Source organism: Megascapheus bottae, chromosome 8 (genome assembly GCF_031878675.1).
Source record: "Megascapheus bottae isolate mThoBot1 chromosome 8, mThoBot2.hap1, whole genome shotgun sequence".
Lineage (NCBI taxonomy): Eukaryota > Metazoa > Chordata > Mammalia > Rodentia > Geomyidae > Megascapheus > Megascapheus bottae.
Genome location: NC_143516.1, coordinates 14,893,289 through 14,909,127, shown reverse-complemented (window position 1 = coordinate 14,909,127; position 15,839 = coordinate 14,893,289). Strand labels below are relative to the sequence as shown.

At 41.7% G+C, this 15,839-nt stretch overlaps 2 protein-coding genes across 2 annotated transcripts in view; one reads left to right on the top strand and one right to left on the bottom strand.

Annotated features, from left to right (window-relative positions):
• Positions 1-15,839, top strand: part of Phactr2 (phosphatase and actin regulator 2) — a 381,904-nt gene that overhangs the window by 240,833 nt on the left and 125,232 nt on the right. The window lies entirely within an intron of this gene.
• Positions 1-15,839, bottom strand: part of Plagl1 (PLAG1 like zinc finger 1) — a 41,008-nt gene that overhangs the window by 4,701 nt on the left and 20,468 nt on the right. The window contains exons 5-6 of the mRNA XM_090338005.1: positions 12,932-12,962; positions 8,839-8,912 (exon numbers count right to left, since the gene is read on the bottom strand). The gene's annotated coding sequence lies outside the window, so the exon portion shown is untranslated. The remainder of the gene's footprint in view (positions 1-8,838; positions 8,913-12,931; positions 12,963-15,839) is intronic.

The window sequence follows — 15,839 nt, the reverse complement described above, 5'->3', positions numbered from 1 at the left end:
ACCTACTATCAACACGTTCACTCCAGTCTCTGATGGCTACAACTGCCCACCCTCCCTACGTGCTTCAGGAGGCTCTTCGGCAAAAACATCTACCATGTGCTTCTCCCAACAGGTGAGGCATGCTAATGGCCCAGGAAGAACACTGATGTGGACAGCTTTCCTGGACTCAGCATCATCTAATTTATGAGTTCAGGTCGATGGATCAATTCAAAGGTAAAACCCTCCTCCCTCTGCGTGTTAAGAATCTAGAAACAGGAAAAAAAAAATGATCACCCCTCTTCAAACCATAGGCTCTTCATGTATTGTTAGCATAATATATGTTGTTTGAAACACCTGTTTAAACTTCCAGAGGAAGAGAATGATTTGTGTACATCTAAGTTAATTTGTTTGCAAGATCACTGTGTGCAAGGACTGATGTAAACAGAACTCTACTTGCACTGATGTGGTGATGGGAGATAAAATGTTCCCATGGAAACAAGACCGAGATGGCTCCAATCAAAGTGCAGGCTAGGATTCGTAATTGTAAGTGCGCCATCATCTAGAAAACTGCCCTATCAGTCTCTTCCCTTTTTGCTTATGATTCCTCTAATGCAACCTGTCTCAAACCCAGGCTGTGATTGCTCCTTCATCTCAACCAAATTTACCTAATACCAAGCTTTTGTTTTTCTAGTAACAGAGCATCATTTGAGGAGCCATAAGTGTCAACACATAGCAGAGCCCTGGATCTGTAGAGCCGTGGGCTGTTTGAGAGAGAATGCTAACCTTCCAAGGGGCTAAGGCATAGAAGTGAGCATGTCAACGCTAAAAATCCAAAATGTGCCATAAGCTGAGGTTTTTCTGAGTGTCAACCTGATGCTACCCATGGAAAATGCTACCCCACTTGATCTCATATAGTAAGTCACAAACATCCTGAAAATACCAAGTAAAATAGCCTCAGGCTATGATATCAGCTACCTATGAAACAGGAATGAATTCTGTACATAGGCTTGGGTCCCATCATTATGTATATGCAAATATTCCTAAATCTGAACAACTCTGTAAAATGAAACACTCTGTTCCAATCATTTTGAATGAGGGTTACTCAGCGTATTAGGAAGTTGGATGAAATGTTACTTTACTAATAGTTTCAGAACCTGTCACTATGACCAGTACGCCATACATAACACATAAACATATGCTCCTTATAAAACTGGCCAAAAAAAAAAAAAAGAGCAAGAAACTTGTAGTGTTCCCTATCTCTTATTTTAGCATTTGGACAGAGGTCACCTTACCAGGCAAATACTCTCCTCATCCTGCCTCAAGCACTTGAGACAAATAGTGCTGGCTTATGCACTTTGACCAGAAGGCTTGGCACTAAACCAAAGCACAGGGATCGTCAGCCAGTATCATAGCACCAAATCTTCTTTGTAATGATTTGTATTCTAGCAGCATGCACAGCCTTGCTCCTCTGCCCTCAAGTATGACTTTAATTGGGCATCTACCCTGGCTCTGCCCAAAGCCCTCTTTCCTAACCTCTCATTCCTGTCCACAAGTCCAGCTCATGCCATAGCTTCTTCCTTGCTGTGGCCTCAGCAGCCCTGGCTACAGATTCCTTCTAGGAATTCCACTGCTCCTGGCAAGCTGGTGCCACCAGGTCTCATGATCTGCCTATTTCTCATCCAGCCCAAGTCTGGCCATAGTACTGTGCCAGCTATTTAAAAAAAAAATACTCATTCATTTGAAGTTGCTCTGTGTTCTTGCCAGGTCTAGATTTCAAAAAAAAAAAAAAAAAAAAAAAGACTAAGCCATACACAGATTACAAAGTTGGAAACATATCCTTTTCCTCTTCCTTTTAGAGCTAAACTCAAAATAGCACTTGTCACTTTGTGGGAGCCGATTTCATGGAGAAGGATTTGTGTTTTCCTCCTTCATTTACCCATTCCAGCCATGTGCATTCCTTTTTATTTACCTTACTAAATGTATTCAGCCCAACTCTTGCTTTATGAGATTACCAGTTTGCCCAATAAGAACTTTCTGTGCTGTGTTATATACACAATGTGACTACAAGTACTTGGAGCGTGCCAAGATGAAACTGAGATGACTTTAACTTTCATTTAAATAGCCACAGTGGCTACTATATCAAATACCAAGAGCAGACCAAGGCAGCCTCTTAGATTCCTTGTCAAGAGAGCGGGCAGGGTTGAGCTTTCCTTGGACACGACGGTGCTCATGATTCACTCTCAGGTGATTTCTCTGAAGCCTGGGAGGAATTTATGCCACTTGTTTTATGAGCCCAGTGGAAAGATGCCTCAATTTACCCAGGGCACATATATCCTGATCGTCAGCCTCTTCATGTATGATATTTCCCTGATGTAAGTAAAGGGACCATGAACAAAAAGAAAATGGCCCGAAAATATATTTTAATCTAAAGAAAATGCAAAAACCAAAACTGCACCATACAAACAAATAGTATCTATGGAGCTCTGTGATTAAAAGGTCCGCATGTTTTGTTTTGTGGCAGATGTAAGCCTTGAATTGTTTGTTTACTAACCTATCAGGTGAACACAGGAAAAATAAGATCTATTAGAGTTTTTAATGCTATCCTTTGGTATTGTGCAGTAATGGTTTTCAATCCATTTTTTCTGATCGCTTCTTCCCCAGAGGTGAAATTGCAACAGTCAAGGACACTGCATGTCTCCATTTCTCTTAAAGTTTCAAAGAGAGTACAACCAGAGTCCCAGACATAAGGCATTTCAGTTTTCTCAAACCTACCCTTGAAAACAAATGTTTTTGACTTTAACTTACTTTATGAATATTTCCCTGACACATTATCTTGCTGAGTTACAGGGTTGTGGTAAACACACCTGGCCTAAAACAAAGTCCAAAGCAGATCCTCAAATGATAAACTGAATAACTTACATCATAGTGAGTATCCTTTCATCTCTTCAGGCAGTCATTAGGGATGATGAACTCACATTGACAAAAACAGAATCTAGTCACTGTGATTACATTACATACAGATGGACCTTTAAATGCAAATATTGGCCCTGTTTTCATGATAAGATCACCAACTTCCATAAAAATAAAATAGCCACTCCCAACAAACCTTAAATTGCTGGTGGCTGAAGATCAACGCTTAACTATTAAAATAAACAAACTAACTGGGTATATTGAACAACTCTTGACAGCCAGGTCCTTGATCAGACACTGGCAGTGAACTGGTAATTCCAATCTCTGGTTGAAATCCAATGCTCTTTCTGACCATATCTTTAAAACAGACTTATGGCTACTTTGTATTATCTGACAAATCCCCTGCAATCCTGAGAGCAGAGTTCCTGATGATCTGTTTGAGGCCTTAACTTACAGATTGTATTTAAATATTAAGCATGGTACTATTTCCACACCTGTTGCCCTGGAAAGATAGTTAAGTCTTCCCCCCAAAAAACATTTCAGGACATAATTTGCAGTCCCCTTGATTCTAAAAATACTGAGTAAGTGATACAGATCTGCCAGGATGCCAAAGAAGGCTTCAGCCATCTGCTCCATTCTACTCATGCTGATATGTTGGGGGATGAGAGAGGGGATCAGACTGGACTAAGAAATATATATATACATATGACCTTCTCAAAATAAACCTTGATCTCTGACCTTTATTTCTCTTGACCCCAGTAATAAGGCAAGGTATATTTCTCAGAAGAAACTCAAGTTCTACATAGGTAACTTCCAAGACAGATACTCTAGAAAAGTGGGTACTAGTGTCTCACGCCTACAACCCTAGCAGCTTAGGAGGCTGAGATGTGAGAATCACTGTTCAAAGCCAGCCTGGGCAGAAAAGTCCAAGAAAGGCTCATGTCTGATTAATCACCCAAACGCTGAAAATGGAGCAATGGCTCAAGTAGTAGAGCACAAGTGTTATGTGGTATTTTTTAAGATCATTGTGTTCATTATGTTATATCTGTAATTTATTAGGTTAAATGGGAGGAGAGTTATTATATTTTTCTGGAATCTAAGCGGTAAACAAGTTGTTTCATTTTAAATATTAGTACAGATGATAACTTAACAGGCCCTGTCCTATAAGACATGCTTACTTTATAGGAAAAGGTGAGCAAGCTGCCCTCAAGTCTTCTGTTAAGTATATGTATCTTCAATAAAGTACTAAGTATTACTAAAATGCTCTGACAAACATCCATCAGGTGAAGACTCTCGTTTGGGATGAACTCATAAGCTGAATTCACAAAGCCCATCACCGTCCTGTGTCTGCAGGCTCCTCCGCCAGGGTGACCCAAAAGACACCAAGGCTTTTTCATAATGTGCTACATTCTCTCGTATAGATTTGTTCTTTTGCAATGCTCACAATCCCTTGTCTGCTCGGCATTCTCGTAAACTGCCTGTCCCTCTCAGGTACAGGAATGAGTTTCTCTTCCACATAATAGCTAGAAGACATCGCCACCTGTGTCTGCCTGAGACCCTCTCACCCCAATTTGTACTCAATGACAGGAAGCCCTGATTGTTCCCACTGCACAGCATTCAGCGTGGGAAGCCTGTACATTCTTTTCACTATTACTTTGAGACATTTAACTTCAGTAAGCCAGTGACTAAGCGCTTATTATCCTATAAATGAGACCCAGAATAACAAGAAAGCCAAAGTTAAATGTCTAATATTCAGACAGCAAAATCAAGAAAGCTGTCCAGTGAATAATACCACAGCTTTAGAACATGGAATTTATTCGCTTGCTACCACAGGCTTTGAAAAGAATGGATAGCTTCTGGTTACAAATAGTATGAGTAGGCTCTTAACTAAGACATCTTAATTAATACAACGTAATTGAAGGTAGAGGATTAGTGTTTTTTTAATCGCTTTGGTCATTTCTGAAACTCTATCAACACCAAAGACAACTGGGAACTTCTTAAAGATTTGTCCATGTTCCTACACGATGAGGCCTTTACTGACAAACTCCATCTAACATAACTAACTTCTACTGGGTTTTTGTTATTCATTTGTAGGCAGACAAGGATCACTAAAAATCAAAACAAAACAAAACCAGACTGTAGAGGATAAACTAGAACACGAAACTACACTAAATTTCAGTACTTGGGAGGCTAAGGTAGGAAGGTTGAGAATTTGAGGCTAGCTTGGGCCACATAGTGAGTCGAAGGCCAATATATGCCATGACATTTAAGTACTGAGAACTTTTTACCCCACCATAAGTGGTGTGTCCTTTGGCCTTAGGGAAGTGGATGCCATTTGGAACGTGGCTTATCCAGGTGGCTTTATAAATGACTGACCTTTCCATGGGTGGCCTGGGATCCTGTCAGGACTTTCACACGATCAACTCTGATCACCAGTCACCCCACCTCCCAGTAGTTTGGTAAAGGGGGTTAGCCCTGGGCTAAGGAGAAATTTGTTTGCCAATGCAAGCTACAGCTAGACTGTCCCTCTCCCAGGATATCTACTTAGTACCGGGGAAGGAGCTGGAGGCAGGCTTGTGGGGACAGGCAGGTTCTCCAAGCTCCAAGGGCAGAAGCCTCTCTCCCTGTAAATTCCTCAGATGAAATTAAGGGGACACGTCTACAGTGAGGAAACTCAGTGATTTGAGAATTAAGTCTTGGTTCACAAAACTTGATGAAGATGTTCCTAAATAATCTTTGCAGGGTACAAATAAGAACCTAACGGCTTAATGAAAAATACCCTTTGGTTGCCGCTAGCAGAAAGTGGGCTTTGTTCCAATGTAAAGACAGTGAGAAGATTGAAGATTGTGTTTAAGCCACCTAGGCAAGGCCTGTCACTGACTCTGTGTGTCCTGAAGGCAGACAGCTGGAGGGAAAAACAGGTAAAGAGGGCCAATGAAACTGTCTCCCTCACAATGGGGAAGAAGCCATACACTTGTGGCTTAAACCCTAGAAGCACCCCTGAGGACCCAGGAGTCACACCCCTGCAGGGAAAGGACACTTCTGCTGGGCAGAGTCTCAGATGCATCACCAGGCACACCATTCCTCACAGGTCTGCAACCACCTGTCACTGCCCTTCCTTGTCATGCAGAGTGGAGGCCTGGGCTGGGATAGCTCAAGATTTCCAGACAGAGCCACTGGCCTTCTGCTGAATGGTTATTCAGCTTAATACTCACAGGGAGAAAAATGGGGAAAGAGCTGTCTTTGCAGACTCTTAAGGCTTTCATGCTCTTTTTGCTCCCCACTATGCACTGTGTTCTTAAAGAGAACATTCAGGAAGAATTAGAATGTCTATGAGCCCACAAAACAGACATGTGCATCCAGAAAGGCAAGTGTTAAGTTTTGGATTGGCTCTCAAACTGACAAGGTCATCTTTGTTTTAGGATGACTATTGATAGACTCTAGGTAGCTTGGTATGGGGTGAGGGGTAGACAGTGAGCACAAAAAATTCAGACAAAAGCCTTTGGTATTAAGTGCAGATTTGCTAATCATTAAAGTTAGGGATGGGGACCATGCCTTTTGTGACAACTGAAAATATATCCCCCTCCTCCCTCCCATAAATCCTTGCAGACTGGCCTCGGGACCTTTTTAGGGTCTGCTTCTAAAGCTTATGGCTGATCCCTTTTGCTGGGACGCTAAGCATAGAGCATGGAGGAAGCAGAACTCTAATTAGCAACAGAGTCTATTGTCCTAATAAGGTCGCCATTGGGAAAAGATAAAGGCTGGTTGTGTCTCTGGCAGTGGAAGGGGAGCACAGGCTCATAGTGAGAGACAGACACAAAGCATGCCATCACATAGACAAAAGGGCCCAGATCCATGAGTTAAAACTACCTGAAGAAAATGTGCAGTCTGTGCTATCCAGAAAGGCTACTCGAGATGTGGGTGGGCTGTCTGATTCTAAGACAATGATATCTCTAAACAAATAGAACATGACTAGCAGGGAGGACACTGGTATGTCAACAGAGATTATCTGGAGAAAGGGGATGATAGATGACATAATTTTTGGCCTTTCTAAGTATCTGCACTGTGTAAATTCTAATAATGATTGCTTAGGCTGGATGAAAGGATAGTACCCCAGGTAAATACAATGAGGAAGGCATTCTGCCTGCAGAGGGAAAAACACAAGAGTGGAGGCTGGCAGCAAGGCACGGTGGTGTAGCCTGTGATTGAGTCTGGTTTGGGATGCTGATCTATGTGGTAGGGAAGGAAGGGGGGCGGGAGGGAGGCTGGCTAGACAGGAAGCCAGGCTGGACAGAGGTAAACAGGCTCATCAGACAGAAGAATGAGTCTGAGTCTGGAACAGTTGGGGTGTCTCATCAGCAGACTGCCTTACAGAGGGAGAAACGTCACAGGCCATCAGCCATTCCTGTCACACGTCAAGGCACTGCTCTGAAACCAAAGCCTTCTTCCCACGCGGGGAGCCCAGAAGACCAAACACAGCGATGCTGAATACAAATGTCATAGGTACTTTTACAATGCCATATACACTGCTTTTTTTAAAGAGCTTTTTCCATGGATGAATATCCAGAATTCATCAGCTCTGTACAGATCCGGTTATATGAGAAAAGTAAAATTGCTATGCCTCTGCCGGACAATTGTTCACATTTATTTATTTATTTATTTATTTATTTATTTATTTATTTATTTATTATGGGTCCTTGTGGATTATTTAGGTTTCAATATTGTTATTTTTTCTTTCCCGATAAAGAGCGTTTCATTGGGTTTCTATTTTCAAAGAAAATGATACTAAAAGAAACTTTTCTAAGCTCCTATACTGGCTTCCTGAAAAAGGGGGAAAGGAATGTTAGGGAAACTAGGAGAAAGAGGGGCGCCTTTGGGAGCCCAGCGGGTGGGACCTCCTCTCCTTTCACCTTCCTTCTTTCTCTTCCCCCATTCACAGCTTTCAGTCTTTTGTTTAACAGACCATTACAATCATACCCAGCTCAATGGGGGAGGAATGTGAACTCTCTAAGTAGCTATCCCTTCAACCCACATGTGTGGTCCCTGCCTAACCCACTGCAGTCCTAGAGTGCTGTCCTGCCAGATCGTGGGGGCTGGAGGCCAGCACCTTGTTCTCCACAAACTCGATTCCCATCAGGTCATGCTGGCTATTCCTTCTCAGGAATCTACAGCAATGTCTCAAGCTGTTCTTCCTTCCCTACCTAGTCATTGCAGTGTTCACCCACTGGGACTTGTCCCTGTTCAGGTCCTGGGACGGATGCTACCTAGGTACGCTGGTCACTCCCACCCGCTCCACCACACACCCTCCATACACACACACTTCACCCCAAAATGGCTTTATCCATGAACTCAACCCACAATACCGGGCAGATACGCTCCAAGATTTTCCTGGTTATGCTACCAAGCCCTCGAAAGTCATGTAAACAAAAGATCCAAGGCGAGATTCCTCCCCACTGACCTCTCAACTGTCATTAGATCTCTCAGTGGATTTGTTCATTTCTGGGACATACATTAGTCCCGTGGAGAAGAATTTCAATTTCTCATTCAAAACCTGAATGCTCAGTAACAATATTATATTTTCTATAGACCTGAAATAAGTATTTAGTGCAAAAATATCACATTTCAGTTGAATATAAGCTCATGCTATTTGGTGTACAATTTCCAAGAACCAGCCATGTAAGATGGCTAGGAAGGTGCCAGCAGGCAGTAGATGCATGACAATAGAGTTTGTAAAAGGTTTTATCATTAAGGCTACAGAATCCAAAAGCATTTTGTATTTTAAGGGGAAAATATGGGGGAGGGGGAAATGGATTAGTCTCCAGTAGAACCTTCTTGAAAGAATCTGACCCTCCAGCCCATTCTTGCATTCTTGACTGAGTTTGCTATATTTCTAAGCAACTGTTAAAAAAAAAACATGTCTAGCCAAAAACAATTTCAAAACGTGTGTACCTGTTGGTTGACAGTCAACACCAGCTTCGAGGTGGGTATGGAGTCCTCCAAGCAGTCTGTCTGAAGACTCAAACCTATATAAAGAGACTTTGTACATTTTCAGTGAACGAAATTAGACCACATTTCCCCCATGATGCTACCAACTAAGCTATGTTTAAGGTACACCTATACCTACTACATTTTCAAGCACTGTAAGAGATGGGTCTAGACTTATATTATATTCCTTTGAACTATTTGCAATTAGAAAAGGACTCGTTTTTCCCCGCTTTCTACAAGTAGAAAGAAAAGAACACATGAAATTGCTTACATAGAAATATTCAAAACAGTATTCAGAGGAAATGGTGTTCCTTTTTAAACCACCACAGTATTAAAATACCATAAAATAGGTATGCAAATCTGTGTGGTAACAGAATCCAAAACAAATTATGAATTGAAAAAGAAGTCCACATTGATCAGTTGGCATGCCTTTTCAATGAAAAGTTCTTATAAACACAGAGATTGATGAAATTTGCAGAGCAAAATTCAAGGGTCCTTAAGTCTAGCTATGCACTTAAATCATCTGGAAAATGTTTGGTAACAATAGTGACAAGCAAAAGGACATATACACATACACACACAAATATAGATTTTCTAGGCCATAGAGAAAGTGAAAAGAGACTGAAATAGTATGGCTCAGGCTTCAAAAGTTTCTGTTTTCATCAAGTCCTCAAGAGTTAGTTCTGCCATCAGCCTGGTATGCCTCACCCGGATAATCAATATCTCTGTCCCCCAATTAATTCTAAAACTTGGTGTTTACCAATGGAGATTAATCCACCAATCGATCCTCTTAGGGGAAAATGCTTCAGAATTGTCTTAAGCAGTATAGAGATAAATCTATTATGAACTAAAGCCAATGATAGCACATCTAAGTGATTTATTCACCTGGCTGCCTGTTTTCGTCTCTTAATTTGATCAAAAGGTTATGGCCATTTATTTTGGAAAGAAACATCCTTCTAGATTAAGAGTAGAAAAAATAAGACCTCCCCTCCTTTTTATTTATTTATTTATTTTAGACAACTAAAATGTAAAACTACTGCTGCACAACTTAGGATATCAACAGGCTATTTGAATCATTTGTTTTCAATAGGTTCCTTGTTTTGCATGTCTAAACACTTGACAAATCATCTCTCTACATGCTTCAAATCGCCCCCTACCATGTACTTGTTTAATTGGGTGGTCCCCCAAAGGCTTGTATTAAGTTTTTTTTTCCCCAAGAGCTTTAAAACACATTAAAAGAATAGAACCAAATTCTTCCCGATGGTTCTTCTTTATGGCTATCCATCTCCAGAGCAGACAATAACAATTTACGTATTGAAGAGAGACAGAGAGGGGGCACTGTCTGCCTCTCAAGTGTGTGAGTGGTGTTGGGGGGGGGGTTAACAAAATGTGAGGTGTACAAGCCAGGCTTGTACAAGCTTAGCTTCCTTGTCAAAGTATTCAAATCATCACCCCCGCCCCAGAAAAGGGGAGGGGGGGGAGAAAGAAAAGACAGCGCCTCCTTTCTGAATTCTATAATACTTGGCTTCCATGGGCTCTCCCAGGAGTTTATTCTTCAGCTGTTCAATGTGAGCAGCATGGTGAAAGAGAGGAGTGCTGGCCGGGAGGAGATGAGATCCCTAACCTTGTCCACCTGCTATTGTAGCACAACAACAATGCACCACAGAGCCCAGCAGAAGCAGGCCTAGCCTATGGAGAATCATGAGCCCAGTATGATGATTTAATAGAACAGGGAGAGGCATTCAGAAGAAAAAAAATATAGCCCATTTTAGTTTGACAGGACTGCTACTTGTCGACTGCTTTTAAGGTCAGGATTCAAGTTTCAAAAGCAAAGAAAATGGTTTTCAAATGTCAATTCTTTTCTAAAAGCATGTGGTACAGATGACCCTACACAATTCATCCTACCAATCCGTGTTTCTGAGTTCCAGAGCTGGAAGGGAGACTGGCACGTGGTAAAGTGATGGTTTGAGATGAATAAGAAATATTTCCATGATTCCCTGACAATGAAACCAAATGTTTTATGATTCTAGAGCAGATGACTTGTAGAATGTAGTTTGGGCCTCTTGGCTTTTCTAAGTGCATTTTGTTGTTGTTGTTGTTCTATTTTTTAATTTCTGAAAGTGTTTTAGAACACACCTTTATCTCAGTTAATGAACTGCATTAGCTTCCCTGCTGAGCACTGACTGAAATCTAGTTTCAGCTCACTTCTAGCTACTACTGGTTTTACTTAAGCAGATTTTTTCTGACTATATTTTTCTTTTTTTTTTTTAATGACTTGAAGTGAGAAAAGAGCTGAGCCTAACACGCGCTGAGAAGTCGGCCCTGATTTTGGATGAGTAGATCTCCTCATTTGAAGATGTACAAAATGTGTTTGTGAAAAGCCTCTCAAAATATGCCATTTTATTTTTCTAACACTCATAATTCCAAGTGAAAAAGAGTCTTTCCTGATATGAGGAGATTATGGACAACTAAATCTTATAGAGATAGATTGCCATAAATGAGATATCTATTTTGGAAGTGGGGATTTCAATTGGGATATTCAGATTCACTGCCAAACCAAGATAACATTTTAAAGATGCCACAGTGAAGGGGCAGGGGGCCAGAAGGTCACAGGAAATTTAGTTTCTGGCCCTCTACAGTCTCACATTAAACACATCCCTAGGGACCTCACTGACAATCCATGATTTCTCTACTTCCGGAGGTCGGAGGCCTCCTATACCTCTTATCCTCAGTCTTTTAGATTAATGCTCATGTCTCTGGAAGCAGAAAAGTTCAACCCAGCCTTCCAGGTTCCTTTACCTCCCTGTATTCACTAATTCCTTGTGTGATTACAACAACAAATTCGTGTAAATTCATGGGTGTTTGGCCCTGTTTTCTTGTTCCCAACAATTGCAAGAGTGAGTAGGTAGTACTCATGGCACAAAAAAAAAAAAAAAAGAAGGCTCAAAGCTTGTGCTAATTTGCCTGACTTACATCCAACCAGCAAGTATCTGAGCTGGTATGCAACTTCAGAGCCCGGGATTTGAAAGTCAATCCCTTTGCGCCAGCTTCTCAACCTTCTCTGCCATGTCAGAAGGCCTAGGGTCAGGCTGGATTTTCCCCACTGGTTAAACCCTCCAGATCCTGAGAGCTTATTGCCTCTCAAACCTGTCTGTCTTTCTCAATTCTGACATTCACCATTGATTGGACGCTTTCTGCCTTTAGTGTAGGCCTCAAATCAGTGTGGCAGACAACTGAAGGATTTGACTTTGTCTCCCTAACAATTTCTCTTTCTACTTCACTTCTAACAAATGGCAGGGTTGTAATTGCTTTTTATTTTCACCCAGCTGAAGGCAGAAGTAACTGGAGGAAGCTTTTTTTAACATCTAAACCCCAAGATTCTGCTTGAATCTCTGGGAGCAGAGGCGAGAGGGAGAATAGGAATGTACAGAAAGACCCTCTCTCGTCCATCCCCACCCCCCATCCTGACTGAGGGAAAGGAAAGGAGATCTGTCAGCCTCAGCCAGAATCCTTGGGAGGACAGCTGCATGGGAATGCGCATGCGCGGGAAGGAATGCGCATGCTCAGGCGGGTTCCAGCCTTAACTCCCCACCCCAGCAGACAGCTGCAAGGCTTCAAGACACCACTGCTGTGATATATGGAAGGGCAGAGGCCAGCTCCTCACCTTCCAGGCGCCATGGAAATCTCTAGGTTCAAGGACACAAGCAGGGCTGGGAGGGGGAAGACACCTAAAACGCACCCGGATTAAATTCTCCTCTAGGTTGGTGGAACAAGGGCTAGGGGCTAAATGAAGAGGGCCAAGGGAACTAGTCTCACCGTCCTTGTGCAGCAAGGGCGCCTCAGAAAAGTGCCAGGAATCTTAACTGAGAACAGGACCTATCTGCTCCTGACCAGCTACCACTGCTGGAATCAGATTTTTTTTTTTTTAAAGCTTTCCTATATTTGCAAAAAAGAATGCCTAGGGTCTGAAGGTCCAGTGAACTGGCCTGGGGGCAGTCCTGAGCTGCAGCATGCTGGGCAGACAGAGCAGAAAGGAAGGAAACCAGAGTATACTCACAAGATTAACGCCTCCGACTCCTTGCAAATACCTAGAAAGGGAGGGGGACTTAAAGTTATCTTCAGGTTTTATCATTCTGAATTGTTAAAAGCAAGCACACAAATATATCAAAAGAGAGAAAAGGAAGAGTCTATTGGTTGAGGAAAGAGAAGGCAGGGAGGTTAAGAGGTTTGAAGTCCCGGGAAAGCCCAGGTCGAATCTGCCTCCCAAGCTACATTGCTGGCCTAGGGAATGGGCCTGTTCATTTTCATAAAATGGAAATGATGGAACCGAGGGTACACTGGGGGAGGGGAGACTGCCTCCCTAGTGGAAAGGAAATAAGGCCTTGTGCCAAGATGTGTTGATGCAAAATGCTTCAATCATGATAGGTACTTGAACCACTCATAGCATGACTGCTAGCGGTGGACAATGGGGACAGAATGGGGACGGGGTAGGGGCTAGTGTTCAGATTATCTTGTCATGCATGTATGCCAAGTCAATTCCACTTCAATTCTGTGGCTAAATGTCTGAGACCATCCGAAGAGGATGATAAAGACCTCCAGGAAAATGATTTTACATAACTCATGTTATATCAGACATCCAGCGTGATTAAAATTCAGAACTTTACATAAGCAAGGTACAGCTATCAGAGTCCCACCAGTGAATCTCAATGTGGGGCTGTGGGCTGTGAGGTGTGTCCCCACATGTAAGATGACCCAGGAGGGGAGAAGTGCCATGACAGAACAGAGTTCCCTGAAATGTTGTTTCCCTTGAATCTGAAACAATAAACCCACCATCACTTTTCGATCTAAGGATGATGGGCTAAATTGTACCCAAGGAAAGAATGCATAGACAATACACGGAAGCTAGGGATGTTGAACAAGCAGAGTTTGTAAGCCCGAACAATCAAGAGTGAAGTCACTCTGAACCATAAGGGTCTAGCTTCTGTTAGTACTAGCTTTCCAAAGTGGTGAGACACAAAAGGGAAGAAAGGGAAGGAAAGTGAGTATTCACTTCCCATCCCACCACGCCTCTCTAACAAGGGCAGTCATGTACAGGAGGCTACTTTCCCATCTGTGGGGCTGAGTACCTTAGAAGAAAGAGGAAGAAGGGATGCTGTGGAAAGAAGACAAGTCCACTCTCTTGGCCCAAACTGAGCTTTCCTGTAGCTTCCTTGAAACACAGTCACCAGTCTGGTCAATGTGTGACCTAGAGTCAGGTGGGGGTGAAGGATTATTTCTGAATGCTGGAGACTGAGGGCCATCTTGTTCCCCAGTCTCAGTTTTTGGACTGGCTTCCCTTATTCTAATCACAATGCTGCTGTCAGAGTGATTCTTCTAACATGCAAATATGTTCCTGTCACTTGCTTGTTTGGAATTCTTCAATGGACCCATTAGTTTCTGTCAACTGCAACCAAGAGAACTGTCTAATCAGAACCACGGAAAGTTTTTAACCAGGAAAGCAATAAACAGATTCAGGTTTGTGTTATAGAAAGAGACCTAAGACTGCAGACAGGGAGATTCTTGCCCTGGAATTATCAGCTGTTTTTATGAAAGCAAGTAAATGGTAATTCCATAGCAAATAAAACAAAAACAAACAATAAAAAATTCTGGGCACAGAATTTTAAGAGAACAGCAAGAAAAGATCTGTGATCCTAAGTGGCTCCAGTTTATATGGGATTGTGTGTACATTTATGAATCATTTTAAATTCTTGCAACTGAAGTGAAAAGAAAAAGTTTACCTGGCAAATGTTCCATAATGGATCAATTAAATTATCCCTCAAATAAAGCATGCTGTTTATAGGATAAACATGCATTAATTTCAGCATTACTTTAAACTAAAGAAATGTACTGTATTTGCTAATTTTAATAATAACAGTAAACACCATTTCCTGTTACACTTTACATTTTGTTTTAGTTCCTCCTGGAGAAGGAAAGAAGTTTGAACGATATTCCTTAAATAGTAGCTTTTCTTACCTAAAAGTAAAGCGTTTTCTATCTTACTCTACTTCATTGTACTACATGGAAACCATATTCTACTTAATAAGAGGTTATGGTCCAGTGATTAAAGAACTAAATGACACAGTGTCCTTCTAGACTCAACCCAGTTCAGAAGGTGGGACACAGCAGATGGTAGGTCAAGGTCTGAATGCTGGCTCTGCCTCTTGGAAGGTATGTAAACTTAGCCAAGTTATATAACTTCTTTAAGATCCTCTCCTGCCCTAATATAGGATCATCAATCTATTCAACTTGCACAATTATTATAAAATGATTCATTCTTTGTATAGATAAAAAGGCTTAGTAATAGATAGAGTGTCCAAAGTAGACAGACATACAAAATCTCTTTTGTGCATGAGATTTGGCTCGTGAATAACAAGTGCCAGGAATGATCTTATAATTAGGAAGCTCCCAAATAGGAAACACCAATGATTTATTTTGGACAGAATATCTATTTGTCTGTCTGTTTGCCTATCTACCTATCTATCCACCTACCTACCCAGCATCTATCATTATTTATCATCATCAGTTCCTACCATCTATCAGAAAGTCAGACTACACTGATTGATTCACTTTTTTTTTGGTGTCAATCCTGGTGGTTGAACTCAGGGCTTAGGTGCTATCTCTGAGCTTTTTTACTCAAGGCTAGTTCTCTACCGCTTGAGCCAAAGCTCTATTTACAGGTTTTGTTGTTGTTGTGCTTAATTGGAAATAAGAGTCTCAGGGACTTTCCTGCCCAAGGTGGCTTTAAACCTTGATCCTCAAATCTCAGCCACCAGAGTAGCTAGGACTATAGGCGTGAGCCATCAGTGCCTATCTCATCTCATTATCTTTCTTATCATTTCATCTCCTAACAAACAGTATTTTTCAGTAATGTAGTCCTATTTGATGTACTATTTGAAAAATATCTGGTTTAACAACAAAACAATTAC